At 39.0% G+C, this 20280-nt stretch overlaps 1 protein-coding gene across 1 annotated transcript in view; it reads left to right on the top strand.

Annotated features, from left to right (window-relative positions):
- The first annotated feature begins 4234 nt into the window (after nucleotides 1–4234).
- The window catches only part of LOC131691785 (protein piccolo), a 267985-nt gene continuing 251939 nt past the window's right edge, over nucleotides 4235–20280 (top strand). The window contains exon 1 of the mRNA XM_058978418.1: nucleotides 4235–5470. The gene's annotated coding sequence lies outside the window, so the exon portion shown is untranslated. The remainder of the gene's footprint in view (nucleotides 5471–20280) is intronic.

Raw genomic sequence — 20280 nt, 5'->3', positions numbered from 1 at the left:
ATGGGGGATCCTGGTCGGAAGCGATAAAAGGGTATAAACCCTTCGAATTAGAACTAATAAGATCAGGTGATTTGCTGCTACGAGGCGATCGGCTTGTTGTCCCATCCGCCCTTCGGAAACAGGTATTGAATCTAGCGCACGAATCACACCCTGGAATCGTTAGTATGAAGAGACGGCTTCGACAGAAGGTTTGGTGGCCCGGGATCGATCGAGATGTAGAGCAAACGGTGAAAGGCTGAGAATCTTGTACGATTGTGTCGGCACTGGACCCTCCTGAGCCTTTAAAACGTACCCAAATGCCGGAGAGACCGTGGATTGATTTGGCAGCAGACTTCGTAGGACCGCTTCCTTCAGGTCGCAATCTATTAGTGAATGTTGACTATTTTACCCGTTTCATCGAAGTTATTGTAATGAAACAAATCACTGCACCACTAACAGTTAAGGCATTTCATGAGACCTTCTGTCGGTTTGGATTTCCAGAAACTCTAAAAACAGATAACGGGCCTCAATTCATAAGTGGAGAACTAAAATCAGCTCTAACCCAGTAAACATCGCAACAGGTAATAAGTCCGATGACGGTGAGCCTGTCGAGCGCAAACGTAGGGAAATCAAGCCGCCAGCGTATTTACAAGATTTTAAAATTAATACTGTTCAAAGAAACACCTAGGAAAAAAGGGGTTGTAGCATCGATTGTCATTTACCCCTTTTGAGTTCAGCTGCAGGGAGTGCGCCAGAGCGTCACTATTGCAACTAGCCGCAGGGGAAATAGAAAAACGGAAATAAAGAGAATAAGGTTTGCAAGGAAGCGAGGAGCATCTTTTCTTTTTTGAACTGCGACACTACAGACATCTGCTTTGTAGTTGGCTTTCTAAGTCTTGTATGTATAAAGCAAACGGCTTTGTTTTGAATTATCCGACGTTTCGGCCGTTTTTGGCGGCCTATCTGTCGCTTTTGTTAGGGACGCTTTTTCGAGCGTTGGGATGACTAAACTGTCTGTCTAAAAGATCTGGAATCTGTCCGAAGCTAGCTTCTTATTCTAAAGTCGATCCCACGAGTATTCGCAAAGCTCAGCCAGCTCAACGAATGCCCTGAACAACGACTGCAAAGCCACCTTGAGAAGATGGCCAGCTTCATGCCGTTTGATAATGCGTTCGTACAGCTATTAGCACATTCGGAAGTTGCGAATCTCCCGCTCAACTTTGGTCAATTCGATTCTCATCCAAGACTTGGTCAGCGAACTTTCAGATGGTGAAAAGCGACAATAAACCTCACTATTCCCGTTAAAAAAGAAAAGGCGCTGAGTTATTTCGTGATGAAAACATAATATTTTGCACTGCAAAACACGATTGAGGTTAGGTATTTCGTGATGAAAACAAACCAAAATTTTTGGACTTGACTTTGCTTCTGTAATTGTAAATGAGCTGTTAGAACTCTTGATGGGTGCAAAACAAGCGGAAGAGGAACCCAAGCAACCAAAAGTTTCTAAAAAAGAGCTGCATAAGCTTCTCGTTTTAAATAATTTTATATATGTGTTATGTTCTAATAGCGGCTAAAGCTGATTTCCCATTAATGCTTAGACAGCTTGAAAGTTCGCTAAGAACTGTATATGAACTTTAAAGTGTACTTTGGAAGTATTACCCGAACTTGTGGTTGGTTGGGAATGTAGTAACACTTCGAACCGTTACTGACATACTTTCGAGAATCGTGGTAGATGCCTGCGAGGCTTATAATAGCTTTGCAACGGCAGGCCGTTAAAGAAAACTGCCCTCTACAGTCCGGAGGCAATAAGAATCAAATAATCAGATACTTTTTCCACGTCCTATCTTTAAAAATGAACACCCTTAGTTATTCAAAAACTATGATGAATCCAGATTTGTATAACTCTTTACCCCATCCTACTAATAAAAACTGCTTCTTGTGGCGAAAGCGGAGATACGTAACAACATTCATAGTTTTCATTTTCTTATTTTCAAAATTGTTCATTTTTGTCAAATGTCGTATGATTTGATGGCGTTGTAAGGAAAGACACGACATCACATCACGTCAAGTGATGTCGATTTTTTGTTTGTTTATCCGACCAACTAGGGAACTAATCCACAGTATGTTAAATGTGCGTGGGGAATACGTAGTGTCTTGTCTGAGTTGAAGGACGGCTATTGAATCATGTATGAGGATTGAGAGTTGACACTGCGCGTAAAGGGTCGAAAACCACTCTGCTCAGAGCAATAAACATATGATAACAATTCCCCCCCCCCTCCTAGCTGCACCCAACTGAAACTTTCTGGGTGAATCTAGAGGGGAGTATCTATTCGAACAATTTCGTGCCGAAAGTCGAAAAGGAACTGATCAACGAGGGACCAGAGAGTTGAAGAATATGCCGACAACTTTTTGATAGTTATGGCTAAGTTTCGGCCAACTGGTGTAAGGCCGACAGGGAGTCATTTTTGCGAAAATTATGGATTAAGACAGGAATCAATGATAATTTGTTTTGATTCGATATTTTTTATCGTTTTTCCCACCATGTCTATTTTAATGCAAACATTATCTCAAACATGCCATGAAAATTTAATTGTAGCCGCCTCATTAGCAACGAATCGAATATGGGTGCGACTTACACGACAAAAGAATTCAATCGACTATACCTAAGGTGATCTAAACCGTCCGCATTGGTTGAGAATGCCGATAATTCATTGGCTGAAATGGAAATATCTAATTGTTTATGATGTACCCAAAATCGACGCCTGGGCACCTCATTGCACCAGCTATGATATTTAGTTACATAGCATCGGAAAATACTACTGTTAAGAATTGAAAAAATATTTTAATACATTTTTAACGATATCTAAAAACTACTGGGCAGGGAAAATTTAGAGCCATAGTACTCAAATGAGAGCAAGGATGTGAAGTACACAGATCGGAAAATTAGAAGGGTCATTAGAAACAGGCTTAAAATCCTACAGGCTAGTCATATAAGATCACCAATGAAAACCTGTCGACGATTAGCATCAATGAAATTGCTCGTGTTCGTCTCTGTTTGCCTTTCGAATGCCGGAACAGTTTTTTATTAGACTATTGCTAAATAGGGGAAAAAATACTAAAAACCCAATAATTAGGGAAAATCGGGGTAAAATAGATTAAAACATTTTATGAAAATAATCATTCTATGTTCTATAGAATCTTTGGATTTTGTATTCTGCCACATACAAACATACCCAGACATTTTCCGATCTCGTCGAATGAGTAGGCTCTCCGTACCTCGAAGGTAGGAAATTTAGGAGATTACATACCTTTTCTAAAGGAGAACGATAAAAAAATCCGAATCTATTAAGCTCCAGTAAGCTGGTTAACGGATAAAACTGACCTCGATTAGGAAGCCACCCGTTAGTCCGGGATAGAAATAGAAAAAGAAAATGATAAAGCTGGATTTGATGTTTCGAGCTCCTCTCGTCAGTAACTAGCGCAAACTTGGGGCTACTCAGGCGATAAATCGAATTAAACCTTTCATCTAAAAATTAATTTGTAGAACACAAATAAGCCATCTCTGCCTTAGACTGTGATATTATCAATCCCGATATAATCTAGCATTCGGACGAGTTTTTGCCATATATAGGAGACACACAAGTGCGATCGAAACAAGAATAAACGTCAAAGAATTTTATTCGGTCACACTGATGCAAATCGAGTGCCTAATCCATCGTACATAGTTTTGAAAAGATAATCACTAAACTAAATGAAATTCAAAATCGCTCTATTCATAGGGTTTACAGCAGTGGTCGGTTTCAATGGATGTTATCTCTTTCGTTATTTCTATCTCACGACTATCAAAACACAAAATATAAGTGAACTGAATATGTAGATTGAGTATGATAAAATAGATTTTCAGAAGTCGAAATCGGTGCATTTCGCTACCTTTCTCGTGCTGATCTTAGAAAAAAGAACAAATTCATTCATCTTTATCAAATATTTATATATTTATGTATTTAACTTTTGAAACACTGCGAACTATGCTCACGCCACGAGTGTGAGTGGAGACAACAAGTCAAACTACATACATGCAGAGACCAGCACAAGGGCACATCATTTGCTCACACAAACACACACGAGAGCCAACATCATCCCGAAAGTTGCTCGACTCCTAATCGGCCACCGTTCGCTCCCCGCTCTCTTTTGATTCTCCGATGCTCTCGCCACTTTCGGCAAAACGACGGCAACCGCTCGCCGACTGTCAGACAGACTCAGTCAGTCGAGTGAAAATCGTCGAGGTTGGTAGATTGCTTGAGATAGGTAGTTCATTCTCTTGCCGTCTGTCGCCCGTATTCTGCGTGTCTGGTTGCTGGTCACCACCACCCTGTTCCCTGTCTCTCTCGCTTACCTAAACTACCGTGCGTGCGTGGAGTCGAGTGGATACCTTGAAGCAATCGCGGCCATCTCCCCATCGTGGTAGAACCCGCACATACCGCATAGCGGTGAAAATTGACTTTTTGTTCGACGTTAAGTCGCCATCTTCGTTTTTTCCTGCTAGAAGCTGATTGCGTTGTTGTGCAAGAAGAATAACTCAAGTGTTCATGTACTTTGGACATTGATAAAACGTAAAGGTAGTAGGCTAGCAAAACTGACCGATGGGTCCCGATGACGATTGGTAAATCTCAAACTTGAATTCGAACAGGAACAGTTCATCTAGGAAACAAAATCTTATAGACACTTTTATCAGACTCCCCGTTGCTGGCCTAATCGCAAAAAGGCGTACAATAATTATAGCGGAGCGCACTTCCAAAGTGAATTGTTAATTGCATATAGATGAACCAACAACCGTGGGTACCGTTGGATCTCTGTGCTGCTCGGCAGTAGAGCTTGCTGGCGAACGTGGCCACAAAAAGAAGCAGCAATAAGCAGCAGAGCCCAGTTTTCCTACTCGGCATAGCGACAAGCGGATCCGACGGTGTAGACGATCAGCGGCAAGTGGTTGGTTGGCGGTGGTGGCTGCGGTGGTGCACCGGGAGGCAAGTGCTAAAAGGCCTCGCACAGACTGACTGACTGGTAGCAGTAGTGGTGATCGGAGTGTAAATAACAAGTTGAATTTTCGAGCACGGGATGTGCTAGTGTTGGTGGTGTGTAGAAATATTCTGGCTCGGGGCCGGAAAATAAACCCAACCTGTGGACGGAGTGTGCGGGGGGCGGCTTACCGTCAAGAAATGGAACCAGAGGAAGCACTGTACTGAGAAGTGAAAAATTAACATTGCCCATTGTTGTTGTTGTGGCAGATGATGCAAGACGAAAAAAAACCGTAACACACATGGGACGGGTTTTCCTACTGTCGGTGTGAAGCTGGTTGTTTTCTGTGATTCCTGTGCTGCGTAAAGAGGAGCGTACGGAAACATTAATGTGGATTAGAATTGCAAATCAGCTGACGTCACGTCTGTGTCTCATCGTTTTCGTTTCAAGGACAGACTGCAGCTCCCCGGGGAAGGAGGTAAGATTTGGTTTTGCGGGGTTTAATAGCTAGTGATGATAATTGCTTTATTTAGTTGGAGCTCGGAGACAGCATGGATCATGTTAGGTGTATTTTGGATATTAGTTTTAGTAATTGAGCTTTGAACTAAACCCTGGTAAATTTCAGGGAGGTCAAGATGATATGGCATCATAGGGGCTTTATAGTGTTGGCTAAGGAGTGCCAATGCGTGATCCAGTGGCAGGCGTTTCGCGATAGGAGGTGTGCAGAATTTAGCACTTATCACTATACTGAAACAAGTTCAAAACGGAGTCACGATTTTTGTTCAAAAAAAACAACCGGTGAAGTAGGAGGTCCCGCAATGTGTTTACTACTGAAACAGGCGAAATCAAAACATTGATCGGCTAGAAGCCATTGCAATGTACAATATGCTGCATTTCTCTTCAAAGAGACATTTGAATGCACTCCCAGTTCCTGATACTGAGGAGACAAAATCGAAATGCAATCGGCGACTTACTAAGTTCTATATTTTGTGTTCTACATGCGCGAAAATGGGTTTCAACCCATTTTCTCCTTATTAGGAGCATAATATGTTATGTGTATATTAAAATATTAAAAGTTGTTTCTTCAACTACTGTCGGATACTGATGAGACGAAGTCGAAATGAAAATTCTATAACTAATTTGGCATCACTTTGTTCCACTCAAGGATAGATCCCAAAGCAAAATGTAAGTATTCCATGCATAACTGGAGCATCAACAGCACTCGGCAGGATCTGAAATTAACGATGTTCAGACTGGTTAGTGATTTAAAGAGACAGGTAACAGTGACAAATGATTACGGCCGACGATACGTGAACATCACCACCTCATGGAGAATGGAAGCTCAAACCACATTATTCCGCTGAGGATTAAGTCACTTGTAAATGACCTAAACAACACCGACCCCAGGAACACTTTCCCGATACAAAAAACGTTCACACTTACTGCAGTACGAACATTGATTCTGATTACTGACTAGAGGCAATCTGAAAGAAATAAAATCTGTACAATAAATGAGACACCCGTGTACTACCGAGGAATACGCGATTAAAAGCTGAGCTATTCGTTCTAGAGGCAGCTTAAAGATTACACGATTCGCAATAGGTAGTACTACTAAACCAATTCTTCGCGGTATTCGTTCTTAAAATTAACCTACAAATCACAGATGGCGCTGTCGTTTGATATATAAAATACAATTCATTCGACTGTCGTAAAAATGGCAAAATTATGAAAACCAGTAATGCAGTTCCGGATTTCCAAGATGTTCAACAACTGCGCATGAGTGGTTTCGCAGTTACATAGAAAGACGTACGCAAGTTACAAGGTACAACCGCGCCACATCATCGGAAGCCGAAATTAACCTTGGTGTACCACAAGGTAGTGTACTAGGACCACTTTTGTTTATCCTATACAATAAAGACATGAGAAAAATTTTGGAAATACGAAAATAAACCTGTTTGCCGAGGACATAGTTATGTTTATCATCGGTAATATTTCGATGAGTGCATCAGGCTGTTTATTGATTGGTTGAAGTGGAAAAAACTCAAACTGAACATTTCAAATAGGTAATTGCAACTAAGCGGCAGATGAACGAAAGTACTGCATCATCTGAAATAAATGGAAAGATGGTTGAACTAGTCGCAACTATCAAATATCTTGGGATCACATTGAACAAAAAACTGCGTTTTAATCAGTACGTGAACTATACAATCCGAAAAGCTGCCAGAAAGCTTGGCGTTCTTTGTACGATTAATAGGTTTCTCACATTTGACACAAAGATAACTGTTTACAAGGCCATTATAGCCCCTCAAATGAGCTGAGGCAAATTATGTCAGAACATGGTTTTCCAGCGAAACTAATTAGACTGATACGTGCGACGTTGTATGGTTCAAAATCAAGTATTTGGATGGCAGATGCGATTTCAACCTCATTCGTGACCTTAGATGCGGGGAAACTGGAAGAACGGCACCCAAGACCGACAAAGATGGAGCTTAGGGTGTCCCAAAATGACATCATGTCAAAAAAGTTATCGGGCTCACTTCTTAAATGAAAGGTTAGGGTATCAGGACCACTTTCTTCTTCGGAGTGAATTTGCTAAAACGCTCCCTACTGGTGGCGAATTTTGATTTTTCGAAAAATGGGCCGATTTTGGGTAAAATTTCAAATTCATGATTGTTGAAGTGCTTCTGAACTGTCTTAGATTTTTTCAGCATTTTTTTATTTTTCTGGAGATCAAAATGGAAAAGTTTGGTTAGTTAGTTTGAACAAATTTTGAAGTATAAGAGCGGCTGAGCCATTAAAACTTAGTAAAAAGTGTAATTTTTGGTGTTTTTCATTAGTTATTCTTCAAAACTGGGTATCTACAATTTTTTAAAAGTATAAAGAACACTTCAAATAGTTGAGCTGAATAAAGGGGCGTAATTTTGCTGAAGAAAGTGTATTGCTACGACCAGTGGGGCATGAGTTATTTAAGTTTTTGCTAGATACCCTTTTGACATTTTATGCTATTCATAAAAAATAACACTGTTCTACAAAATAAAACAGTTTCAGTGTGCTCAGTCCGCATTTTGTTTTTCGGAAAATAGGAGGAAAATGATGAAAAATGTAGTTTTCTTCTTGTCTCTACTACATCAGAATCAGTTTTTATGAGCATTTGACGATTTTAAAAAAAATATTTAGTATATTAATAACCACCTAGCGGGATTTAAAATCATGAAAATTAAACAAATATGTCGAGTTAGTGGCAAGTTATGGCATATATTTGTATGCCGAATTGACTAACGTATTCAGATCTTGTATATAAAGTCCCATTCCCATTTTAGGTACCTTAGAGTGAAGAAAAATGTAGAAGAGTGGGGTGAATGTTGAAAAACTGATCTTTACGTATTAGATCACGCAATTCCGAAATGGTCAATTTTGAAGGCTTTGTATTTTCGAAAAAGTTTTACAATAGAATACAGCGCATCTTCTAGTACATTAATTTTGGTGAATAAGCCTCCAAGAAATAATTATGGAGAATTACCTTTTCTAAAAATAATTAGAAACTTGGCATCATTAGTAAAGTTATCATTATTTTTATAATTGATGGTACAAAAAATCATCAAATTCTTATTAAACCCGATCCTGACGAACTAAAGACAAACAGAAAACGCCGTTCTGAATCATTTTCCTTCTATTTTCCGAAAAACAATATGGGGTCTAAGTACATTTGAATTGTTTTATTTTTTGGAACATTATTATTTTTGATGAATTGCTAAAAATGTCGAAGGTTATATAACAAAAACTTATGTAACTCATACCCCTTTTACCGTAGCTATACACTTTCTTCAACAAAATTACGCCCCTTTATTCGGCTCAACTATTTGAAGTGTTTTTTATACTTTTAAAAATTTGCAGATACCCAGTTTTGAAGAAATACTAATAAAAAACACAAAAAATTTCACTTTTTACTATGTTTTAATGGCTCAGCCGCTCTTATACTTCAAAATTTGTTCAAACTAACTAACCAAACTTCTCAATTTTGATCTCCAGAAAAATAAAAAAATTCTGAAAAAAATCCAAGACAGTTTAGAAGCACTTCAACAAGCATGAATTTGAAATTTTACCCAATATCGGCCCATTTCTCGAAAAATCAAAATTCGCCACCAGTAGGGAGCGTTTTAGCAAATTCACTCCGAAGAAGAAAGTGGTCCTGATACGCTAACCTTTCATTTAAGAAGTGAGCCCGATGACTTTTTTAACATGATGTCATTTTGGGACACCCTAATGGAGCTCTATAATAGGCCAGGCATTGGCGAGATGACGCTGTAGCCAGCTAGGTGCACGGTTGATATTTGTCTAAACGATGAGCACAGATGTCGGTTGCTAAGCATTGCGTTTATACAGTTCGTGATATATGAAGATCACATGGCAATTCCATTCCTCTGCATAGTATTTTCCTGATGGTAACAGATCACCCAGTTACTAGATGACTATTGCACTGCTGGTTTTGGTCAATGAGCGGAATTATGAATGGAAATAACTGTCACTTTGATCTCTAATGGTATCTCTGTTTTGAAAGCTCCCGTTTCTTTAGTGAAAAACTGTATCCACCATCCATCGATTGGGCCAGCCAACTATTTTTCACCAACTCACTGAAACAATATCATACAACTTTGGTACAGCTGATTTTACCTCCCTGAACCAGTTCTTCGAAAATATCAACTTGGACGACGTGCTTGCCAATTGCGACGCAAATCAGGCTGCCGAAAAATTAACCCACGTCTCGCTTTACGGTATCGACCAATTCGTTATTAAATAAAATCAACTCGCATTCCCAGCATCCTAAACGATCATGTAAACGGCTTAAATGCCTGAAACCGGTAAAAAGATAGGCCGTAAAACCTCTCCAAACATAGAGTTGACCTTTTCCAATCATTTTATTTAGCAATTAACTTGTACAAACGACTGAACAAACAATTATTCGCAGATCAGTATCAAAGACTTTAGGAGTTCAGGAATTTCTGGAAGTACGTGAACGAAAACAGGAAAGAATGCGGACTTCCTAATATTATGGTCAATGGTGATGAAGAAGGAATCTCCACAGAAGAAATTTGTAGTCTTTTTCAAGAACACTTCAGCAGTGCTTTTAGCAATGAACCTTGACTGCAACTCCATTTTTAAAAGCGGCGAACAATGTTGCTTGCTTTCCGTGTCTTGGATATCCGTCCCTTGCATCCTATGTTGATGTCCTAGAGTCATGCTTACAACCCAAATGCTCATACTGGTCCAGATGGCATCCCATCAATGAATTTGCGTTTCGTCTTCATCTCATCAGAATCCGACACTAACTTAGTAACAGGACTAAGCTAGTGCCGGATTAACGCTAGCTCCAAAAATAGAGACATTAATTGTGTTCCTGAGCAAGCCCCTAGTCAAGCGATATGTCCCGCAAAACAAGGAACACAGCTAATGCTACGTTTTTGGAGCTAGCGTCAATGCTGCGCTAGCTTAGTCCTGTCACTAAGATAGTGTTGGATTCTGATGAGACGAAGTCAAAACGTAAACTCCAATTTAATTATAGGTGCTGTACCCTTAACGCGCAAATTTGGTTTTAAACAATTTTCTCCTTAGTGGTGAAAAATTAGTTTTAACCCACATTTTTCTCCACTAAGGAGAAATATAATCCTTGGTGATTGGTGCCATTTGGAAAATGAAGATGGCCTTTTGTGATAACCATAAAGCAGTGAAAACCATCATCAACATGGGTATCATATGGAAGGTGGTGGGAGGCTGATGATTGAATACATTTTGAAAACAGATATGGCATGCCATGGCGGCTTCCGGTTACCACAAATCAGTAAAAACTGTCATCAATATGGGTGCCATTTGAAAGGTGTTACGCAGTAGGCACTGGAAATTGACGATTTGCGCCATTTCGAAAACCAAGATGGAGGTTACTACAAAACGATGAAAACTATCTTCAATATAGGTGTCACATGTAAAGTGGTGATGAGCAGGTGATGGAAATTAATGATTAACGCTATTTTGATAACCAATATGGCGGATCTGGTTACCACAAAACAGTGAAAAAATCATCAATATGGAAGTCATATGAATGGTAGTAGGTCTGTGAGTATCATAGTTTGCCATTATTTCTCGAGAATAAGTCATAAGATACTGGCATATGCCTCCTGATCATTTACCAAAGTATTTATTTAGTGCGAATTGTACTTATAATTATGGTCTTGATTCGCTGGTTGGACACTTTTTGACTGGACCGCTTTTTAGTTGGACCTCCGCTAGTTGGACCATTGTCCAACTAAAAAGCATCTGAACGCCAAAATCTCATGTCAAATTTACTTTGGCAATTAGTCTGACAATATTTAGAGATGTGAACAGATGCATTTACACTCACAGTTTGTCTTCACATCTCGCCCTGAGCAGAAGCAAAAAATCGTCCCGCGCAAGTGAAACGGTCAATTCTACCTAAAAATCAATCGGTGCCTATCACACAAGCAGTCCATATAACAATAGCCTATACCTACTGTGCGATTTAGTGATGAGTGACGGTGCCCAGCAAAAAGCTACCCAGATACGGCCGAACTGTGTTGTTGTTGATTTTTCGAAATGCCCCGTAAGACCAGCCATTCGGGAAGTGGAACAGTTATTAAAAGTGCAGATGAAACTCAATCTGGCTGAAGTGAAAACCCTACAAATGCATCATATCAAACATTGCGTGCTGATTTCGTTCAATAACATTAACCAAGCTGAGTCATTCGCCTCGCGAAACAACATGCAGCACACCGCCGAATGCGGCAATGTTAAATATAGCATTCCCGTATACATCGAGAACGGCGCTGTAGAAGTTCGTGTCCATGATTTGGCTACGCGTACCCCTGACGGCGTGATTAAAAAATGCTTGCAAAAATACGGAGAAGTAGACTCCGTTACACATGAGACTTGGAAGAATTTTTTCCCGGGCATCCCTAACGGTGTTCGTGTGGTGAGAATGCGTGTGACCAAGCCAATTCCCTCATACATAACCGTCACAGCGTTAGGAAGTGAAGATGTTCTCATTCATCAAACATCAGTAGTCACGTACCCAGGGCAAATTCCTACGTGCCAGTTCTGCACGAAGAAGTTGCACCTCGGAAAACCTTGCGTAGAAACTGTTAAGGAAAACTTAACCAATCCAACTGAAATCAGCCCAGAACCATCTTACGCTAAACCACTAACAGCTGCAAAACCAACATCTTCGGATCAAGCACCAACAACCAGCAACAACAACAACGAAACGAATGCCGATAACGAACACACTAAAACGACCCTTAAGAGTAAAACGCAAACTGGAACATCCGACTGCGAGCAGCAGGAAAGTAGTACGGATGAGGACATGGACGTGAACGATAACGCGAAAGAAGACAAGCGAAATGAACCTCAACTTGCAGTGGACAACATTGGCAATATTTCGCCACCTCGAAAAAGGATCTCAACACGCAGCAGAAAGCAGAAAGCTGCGCCTGAACGAGACCAAAAATTTAATGTAGCTGTTTTTTTTTTATTCATTGTAAAAAAAAACAAACAATCGGCCTCGTCGAGCTACCGCATTTGGGCCTAAATAAATTTATCAATTATAAAAAAAAAAAAATGATGCATTTACACTGCCAACATCTCTTTTGGAGAGTTTTTGACATTTGTCAGTCGGTCCAACTAGCGAATCACGACTGTAACACATATTTTGTATAGTGGGAGCCGGCATCTTGGACTTCAAAATGGCCTCAATCGCCAATTTTCAGCAATTACTGACCACCCCCTTTCAAAGTATACCAGTATTGATAGCTATTACCACTGTTTCTTGGTAACCGAAGGCCGTCATCTTGGATTGCAAAATGGCGTCGCCTCCTTTTAAGTGGTATCCATGTTGCTCTCAACTATGATTTTAAAATATCTTTCACCATCGATTTCCGTTACCTATCAGCTTGGACTTTGGACGAGCTGGACCGTTTATCCCCAAGACAAGACAAGACAACTATTAATACGATTTCTGGAACCAACGCGGAGCTAATTTGACATCTTCAAATTTGACTTATGTGATGCTGTTTTAGTTACCACAGAGCTCATCTCATCGTGCTCCGCAGTGTTGGCATCATGATCAGTGCAAGATGCCTAATAGGGCATTGCAAACATTTTTTTTTGACTTCTCAAAGGCCCCCCTCTTATAGTGACAAATGTCAAAGTAAGCTCAGATGCCAAATTTCACATCCATTTGAACAATTCTAGACTCCCGCCTACCTCGCTTGAAATTTTTGAAATTGATACTATGGGAAAATATGGAGGAAAAATATATTAAATGCTATAACTTTTGAAGTAGCAATTTGAAAATTACAGCTTATACCTCCTTTTAAAGAAAAATCACCTTAGTATTTGAATGAAGATATTCCTGTTTGTTGAAAAATACGGGAAAGTTGGGTACTGGGCCATTTTGAATATTTTTTCTGCTCCGTAATACTAATCATACATACTTTGCAGTTTTTCTAATGTGATAAAATCTCAGAAATCGAACGGAGCCTTTTTGATCTTTGTCCGAATACGAGAAGTAGGGATTATAGGGATTTTTGTTATTCATATTAAATTTTATCATTTTCTTGTGCATATATCTCTATTATTACACCTTTATACATAAACAACGTCTCTGCCCAAGTAACATTTTATGTTTTATAGCACACTACAATTCCAATCTAGGATTCAAGAGAGACTTCAAGAGTGTCACAAAACCGTAATTGTTATTAGGGTGGTCTACAGTGATTCCTAGAGCACTCTAGTTAGAGTGTGGCCAAGAAACCATGGCGTATCCAAACGAACATGAAATTTGACGTGTTCACAATAGAAATACGTCAGATTTCTACTCGTTTGGATACGTCAAACGCGTCTTGGCCGCACTCTAATTAGAGTGCTCTAGTGATTCCGCTTTTTTATGTATTCAGCATTGCAAGATGACGTAATATGAGTGAAAATGCTCGAAAAAATGACAGTTCAGCGAGCTTGTTTACATGGTGTTAGAATTCGAAGTTTCTTGTGTTGGATGGAATCAAAAAAAATCTAAGTCCACGTAAACAAAATCTCAGAACTGTCAGGAAAGTTTGGTTATACATTTTCAAGCATTGTTCTATATCTTTTAAATAAAAAGTATGTAATCTGTAGACCCGAATTAAAAATAATCGAAGCTCATTTTTGACTGCTGAAAATGAACTTGATACGAGTCGTGGAGATTATGATAGCATATTGCGGCTATCATATTTATAAATTTCTTGAAAATTTCGCCAGATTTCAGGCGAAAAATAATGAATTTGGTACTAACAGCTAACTAACTAAATAAATTTTGACGAAATATGTGTTATTAAAACGGGCATTGCTATGTGCATTATAGCAACATATCTAAATATGATAAAAAATTGGTTGCACTGCCAACCTCACTAGCCGCATACAGTCAACTGTCATCTATTATTCACGCATATCCTCTGCTACTCATTTCAACTAAAACGCTTTTACTCAAAAATGAGAAAAATTTGAAAGTTCAATATGATGTCTGATCGAAGTAGGTCATCTCCATCCGACTTTGGTACATCTTTCCGAATAGCCTCACCTACTTTTACTCATTTTTGACAAGGTACGGTTTTTTCACAAATGAGTAAATTTGACGCGTTTCTGACAAAAACCGTACCCTGTCCAAAATGAGTAAAAGTAGGTGAGAGTAGTCGGAATGATGTAGTACCGATGTTTGATGGAGATGACCTACTTCGATCAGACATCATATGGAACTATCAAACAAATTTTACTCATTTTTGAGTAAAAGCATTTTAGTTGCAATGAGTAGCTGAGGATAAGCGTTTTCAGTAGAGCACAAGACAGGCAAGACTCTAAAAATAAGAAGCTAGTTGTCTCGTTTTGTCTAAAGACGATGCTTTAAAAATAAAGACACGCAGAGAGAAAAACAGTGAATTTGGCTGCACAGTATACCAATTTGTTTTGTCTGCTAGTTTTGTGTAAACAGCGAGTGACTGGTTGTTTTAATGAATGCTTGACGAATTTCTTTTGAGAAATATTTAGCAAAATACTCAATCATGAAACTCGAAAACGCATTGAGTCACGTAACTGAGCCTGTGTAAATGTTTTTTCTTTGCACTAGAGAGGATATATCGAAAATACAGTTGATGAGTAATAGAGATATTTTCACATAGGGTGATGAGCCTATTTTGGCACCATTATGGAGAGGGTCGCACTATTTTTTGAATAACTTAAAAAGAAGCCATATTACCTATAACCTTTTTCAGAATAAAGTATCAGTGTACTGTTTCTTAAACATCTGTATAATGCTTATTTGGCAGAATTGTCTCAATTTTCAGCATAAATGAAAATAAATGTTCTATTCTGTGCATCTATTCCCACCTGAACGTTCCAATTATCGCCTCATGGGTGTGCCGATTTCCACCTCATCGAAAAACAATCTAGTTGAAACGCAATGCCTCATATTTCATTTGCGTCGATTCTAACTAGGTATCCAGATCATGGACGCCAACGCGTGATTTGTAAAACGAATTATTCTGCTTTTTTCAGCCGATCAAAACAAACGTAAACATTACGCACACGAAAGAAACTCATCAGCTGTTAGTAGAAGAGCGCCCAGAACTGCGCATGCAGGAAATAACCATGCGAAAGTTAACAACTGGAATATAAAGTTCACATCACACATTACTTCCTCCCGATCCAAATTGTATGTGCAGATGAAAATAAAATATCTGCGATCAACAATTAGTTGAATAACTTGAAATAATTGATTACTTATACCTGAAATTGCATAACATTATGTTTTCAAGTTCATGTTTTGGTTTGGCCGCACTGGTGATTCTTTTCTGTATGATGGATGCAAAAAGTTGATTTTGATTGTGGTAGTGTATCAGCAAAACATGCCAATAATAGGAACCCCAGTATTTAGTTTTATCCTATTATAACACTAGGCCTATTCTAGTGTTTGACGAGTGCTTTTAAAGTGAAATAATCGTAAAAAGGTTCTCCAGCTAAAATAAAGGTATGTATCAGTGCAATATTTAATATATTTGTGCCGGAATAACGAGATATGAGGCGGTAAATGCTGGCTCGAAAGTGTTTATTTTGCTAAGCGCCGTTGCGTCCTGTTTCGGTTCACTACGCGAGTGAGGCGGATCAGCAGATATTTCAATAAGGTGATTTTGTTTTAATTAAAAGTTGGATTTAGTGGATAGTTCTGAATACGTATGTGCACAACAAATAAAGAATATAACTTGAGCTTTTTTTGCACACCTGTTTTAGCCAAATCGATATTGTCATTATCTCATATGCTTGGTTCGAAACCAAGGGGTACGAAATAGGGTCACAATAGGCTCTACTGCCATAATAGGCACATCACCCTAGTTGACAATTTGCTGATGCCATATGCCAAATTTTTATATCACGATAATAGGAAAAAACTAGTCGGTAAGTTTATAATGTTAAGACTTTGCATCTACCAGTTATATAAAATAAGGGACTAGACAATCGATCAATGGCTTCGTATTGTTTGAAATGTGTTTAAATTTACTCGTACTTTATTTGTATCATAAAAGATATTCAGTATGTATGTATATAAAGTTTACACTCTTCACATGTAAACATAATTACATACATTTCTTTATATTTAAATCTCAATACTCCCCAAGAGTTACTTCCAAAATCCGCCATATTTGTTTACATTGCTCGTTTGGAACCGTTGTTTTGGGTTCGATTGGAACTTTCGGCTTCAGTCTTCGAGCATCTCTATACAATCATCTCTGGTCTTGTCCTTAGGTTTACCAGATCTCATTTGACTGGTGTTCACTGGGTCAATTGAAAACGGCATCTATTCATTTCTTTGAGAGGATCAAACGAAGGAGGTAGACTATGAACTGCGACTCATTTGATGGCGACCGTGAATGAAGAGCCACAAAACTAAACTTCAGATCGAGAGCAACTGATGCGTTAAATGAATGTGAAACTTATCGCAGATGACTGATTGGCTGCGTTCATTCAGTTTCGATTGAATGAATTGAAATTTTAATGCACTGGATGTATCGTATCGAACTATCCTGGTTTCACAGTGCAGTATCAAAACATTTTGAGTTACTACTAGGGGAGTTCAGTTCTCGCTGCACCTCAGATTACACCGTCATTATTCAATACGGGTTCATTCCTAAACGCTCAACAAATACCAATCTTTATCATCCATGAGCTGGAAAAAGCACATCAAATGGACGCTATCTATACCGATCTGTCTGCTACATTTAATAAAATTAACCACGATATTCCTATAGCGAAACTTAAGCGTCTTGGTTTCCATGGAAAATTTCTGGACTGCACGGTACCTGGCAGGTCGCGAAATGTCACTGGAAAAAGGAGACACAATCTCTGCAAAATTCACCACTCCCTCAGGCATTCCCCATGGAAGCCACCTTGGCCCTCACTTATTCCTGATCTACATCAATGACGTTAATCTCTCGCTGAAATGTTTGAAGCTTTCCTACGCAGATGACTTCATGTTATTCTTCAAAATTTGCAGCAAAACCGATGCCCGCAGTAGCTTGGTATTTTCACTAATTGGTATAGACTAAACCTTTACTCTTAAACGGTGCCCTATTACATTTAATTCTTGGCTGCAAGGATTCAACTTGAGACGAGGAACCTGTATTGCTTTACAGTTCGTTCAACTGAATATAAAAATCAGACGCAGAACTCTTGAACTAATAATTTACAAATTACAAGTTTGAAGAACCTGCGTCAAAGTTGAGCAGATTATTCAACCGATGTTACACGTTGTTTGATTTTAACTTGTCCCGTGTGTTCCTTACACGTCTATACAGTGATATTTTGAAAAACTTGACCCATAATCTTATAGTCTTATTTTAACCTTATTGTTATTTTAATGTATTCAGGTCGTTAATGTTAAGTGAATTATTTTTGTAGCTATAAAAAATATTCCGCGTCATTAGGATTATGTTATATATGTTGGTACGAAAAAACGAGGAGGTTTTGCGCCCGCTTGAGAAAGAGCCAGTATTTGTTCAGCTCAAATGGGCGTTTCCCTGCTCCAATAAACAAATAAATAAATAAGTTCGTCGCATTATCACATTATATTAGAAAAGATCGAGATGGCAAATACCTTGGAAAATATCCCGAAGGAAGCACTGAAAATAGCCGACCTTGATTTTCCGCAACAAATAAAAATGTTTATTCGCTTGAACCTGCCATTTCGAAAGTGCTAATAGTTCTGTTTCCGCACTTGGATTCACAAACAAACACGTTGCCAGAGAATCATCGAGTATCCGATACGGAAAAGCTGTGGGTTGGTGGGTGGCGACAAGTTCTCAATACTGCAGAGAGAGAATCAATAGCTTTTCAAGCAAAAGCATTTATCACAAACGACCTTCGCCAGCCGGAAGCACCGTAATTACCCGCCTGGTCCCTTTCCGCCTTTACGCTGTCTTCAGCGAAAATTGTGCAAATCTTTCCGGAACACATAAATCCTGCCCCTGGATGGAAAACTATCGCCACTGAGTTGAAAATATTCCTACTTTCCTTCCTGCCCGCCAATAGCAGAGTTTGACCTTGATTGCATATTCTGCTATAGAACTTTCACAACATCAGATCTGCGCGTAGTTGTGTTTCACGTAGAATAGTAGAAAATCGAATCCGCCACCATTTAGCCGTAAGCTAGTGCAAACTTACCCATCCTACATGACCTTGGCTCCGAGTAAAGTTTTAATGCGAAATACAGCCAGATAGTGCTTGCTTTTCATTTAGTTTTGACGTAGGACTTACGTCTTTCTTTACTATACTGGGTGTCATTTCAAAATTTTCAAAACGGATGCGTTACGTACACTTTGAACTCTAATAACTTTTCTCCTACTCAAGGAATTACTAATTTTGTTTCATAAATCGAAAAGAAAACGTTCAACGCTTGCTATTGATACCTTGTTTGCTATGTAAAACTTGTTTAAAAAGTTCAAAAACTACTTTTAATGCGAATCAACATTAATGCTAAAACCTATAAATATGGGTGTCACAGTTTTTCTTAAAGCCAGACGTGTGTAAGCCACAGAGCAGAACACACGTACGTGTGCTGCTCAACGAGAAGCTGCATTTTGACCACCAACCAAATCATAGCTACTGCCTTATCGCTGCCAACCAAGAACAGTCGTCGCCCTGCGTGAAATTCATTGCTCTCAGAAGTGGACAGAGTTACTAATTCGCAAGCTGCTCTTCCAGTGCCTGGTCCGTGAGATTGCACAGAATTTCAAAACCTACTCTTCCGGAGCTCAGCCGTAATGGCCCTTTAAGAAGCCAGCGAGGCCTGCCTGGTTAGTTTGTTGGAAAATACCAATCTGTGCGCTATCCATGCCAAGCGAATAATCATCATGCCGAGCGGGAAACGGCGAAATAATATTCACAACAAACGGTCCTTATTAGGACCACAAAATCGTTCTCAGAAGAATTACAATTGAAATTTCCATTTCGTGCTTTGGAAAATAACTTCCCTCTTATCGGGTTAGTTATTTTCTATAATAATATCCGAAAAATGTGCGATAAAACCAATAAACTGACCAATTGGACGGAAGCAATAAAATACCTACAACAATTTGAGTCAAAAAAGTGATATTAACGGAAAAATGCTTCGATCGTTTCTAAGTGTTTGGCAGCTGAAGTTGCCGATTTGTTTTCCAACGTCAATTATTTGCGCTGTGCTGTACGGAACAGATTTTTGCGCGATTTGTTGGGAAATAATTAAAACAATTGTGTAGTAGATTCCGTAGATTTTACCGTAAATTTTGATAGAAATGATTTTGTAAAAGCATTAATTAGCCGTGCTTTGAATGGTGGTTTTTGCAAATCTTTCTAGAACATTAGTGAATGTGGAATGATGAAAATATTTTCATTTGTCGCACAAAGGGATGGACTACCATCTGCACTAAGAAGTTTATAAAAGAGATCGCATTCCGATATACAATGCTCATTCGATGTGAGCTGCGAAAGGGGAATGTTCGTGTATGTACGCAGCAGATGCGAATTCGGGCAAGGTTCGAATCGTTAGCAAGGATTCTCGTCTGGTATCACCAAACATAGTTATCTACAAACCGTTCTTTTTAGGATGAAAACATAATGGAGAAAGAATTGAATTAGAAAGTTCCATTTAATAACTTGCATTGAGTGTGCGCCTGTCAAGTCTGCTGTACTTTAGCAGTGACACATAAACCAATGTTTATC

This window comes from Topomyia yanbarensis, chromosome 3 (assembly GCF_030247195.1).
Source record: "Topomyia yanbarensis strain Yona2022 chromosome 3, ASM3024719v1, whole genome shotgun sequence".
NCBI lineage: Eukaryota > Metazoa > Arthropoda > Insecta > Diptera > Culicidae > Topomyia > Topomyia yanbarensis.
Note: the sequence above shows the minus strand (reverse complement) of the source record. Positions and strands in the feature narration are given on the sequence as shown.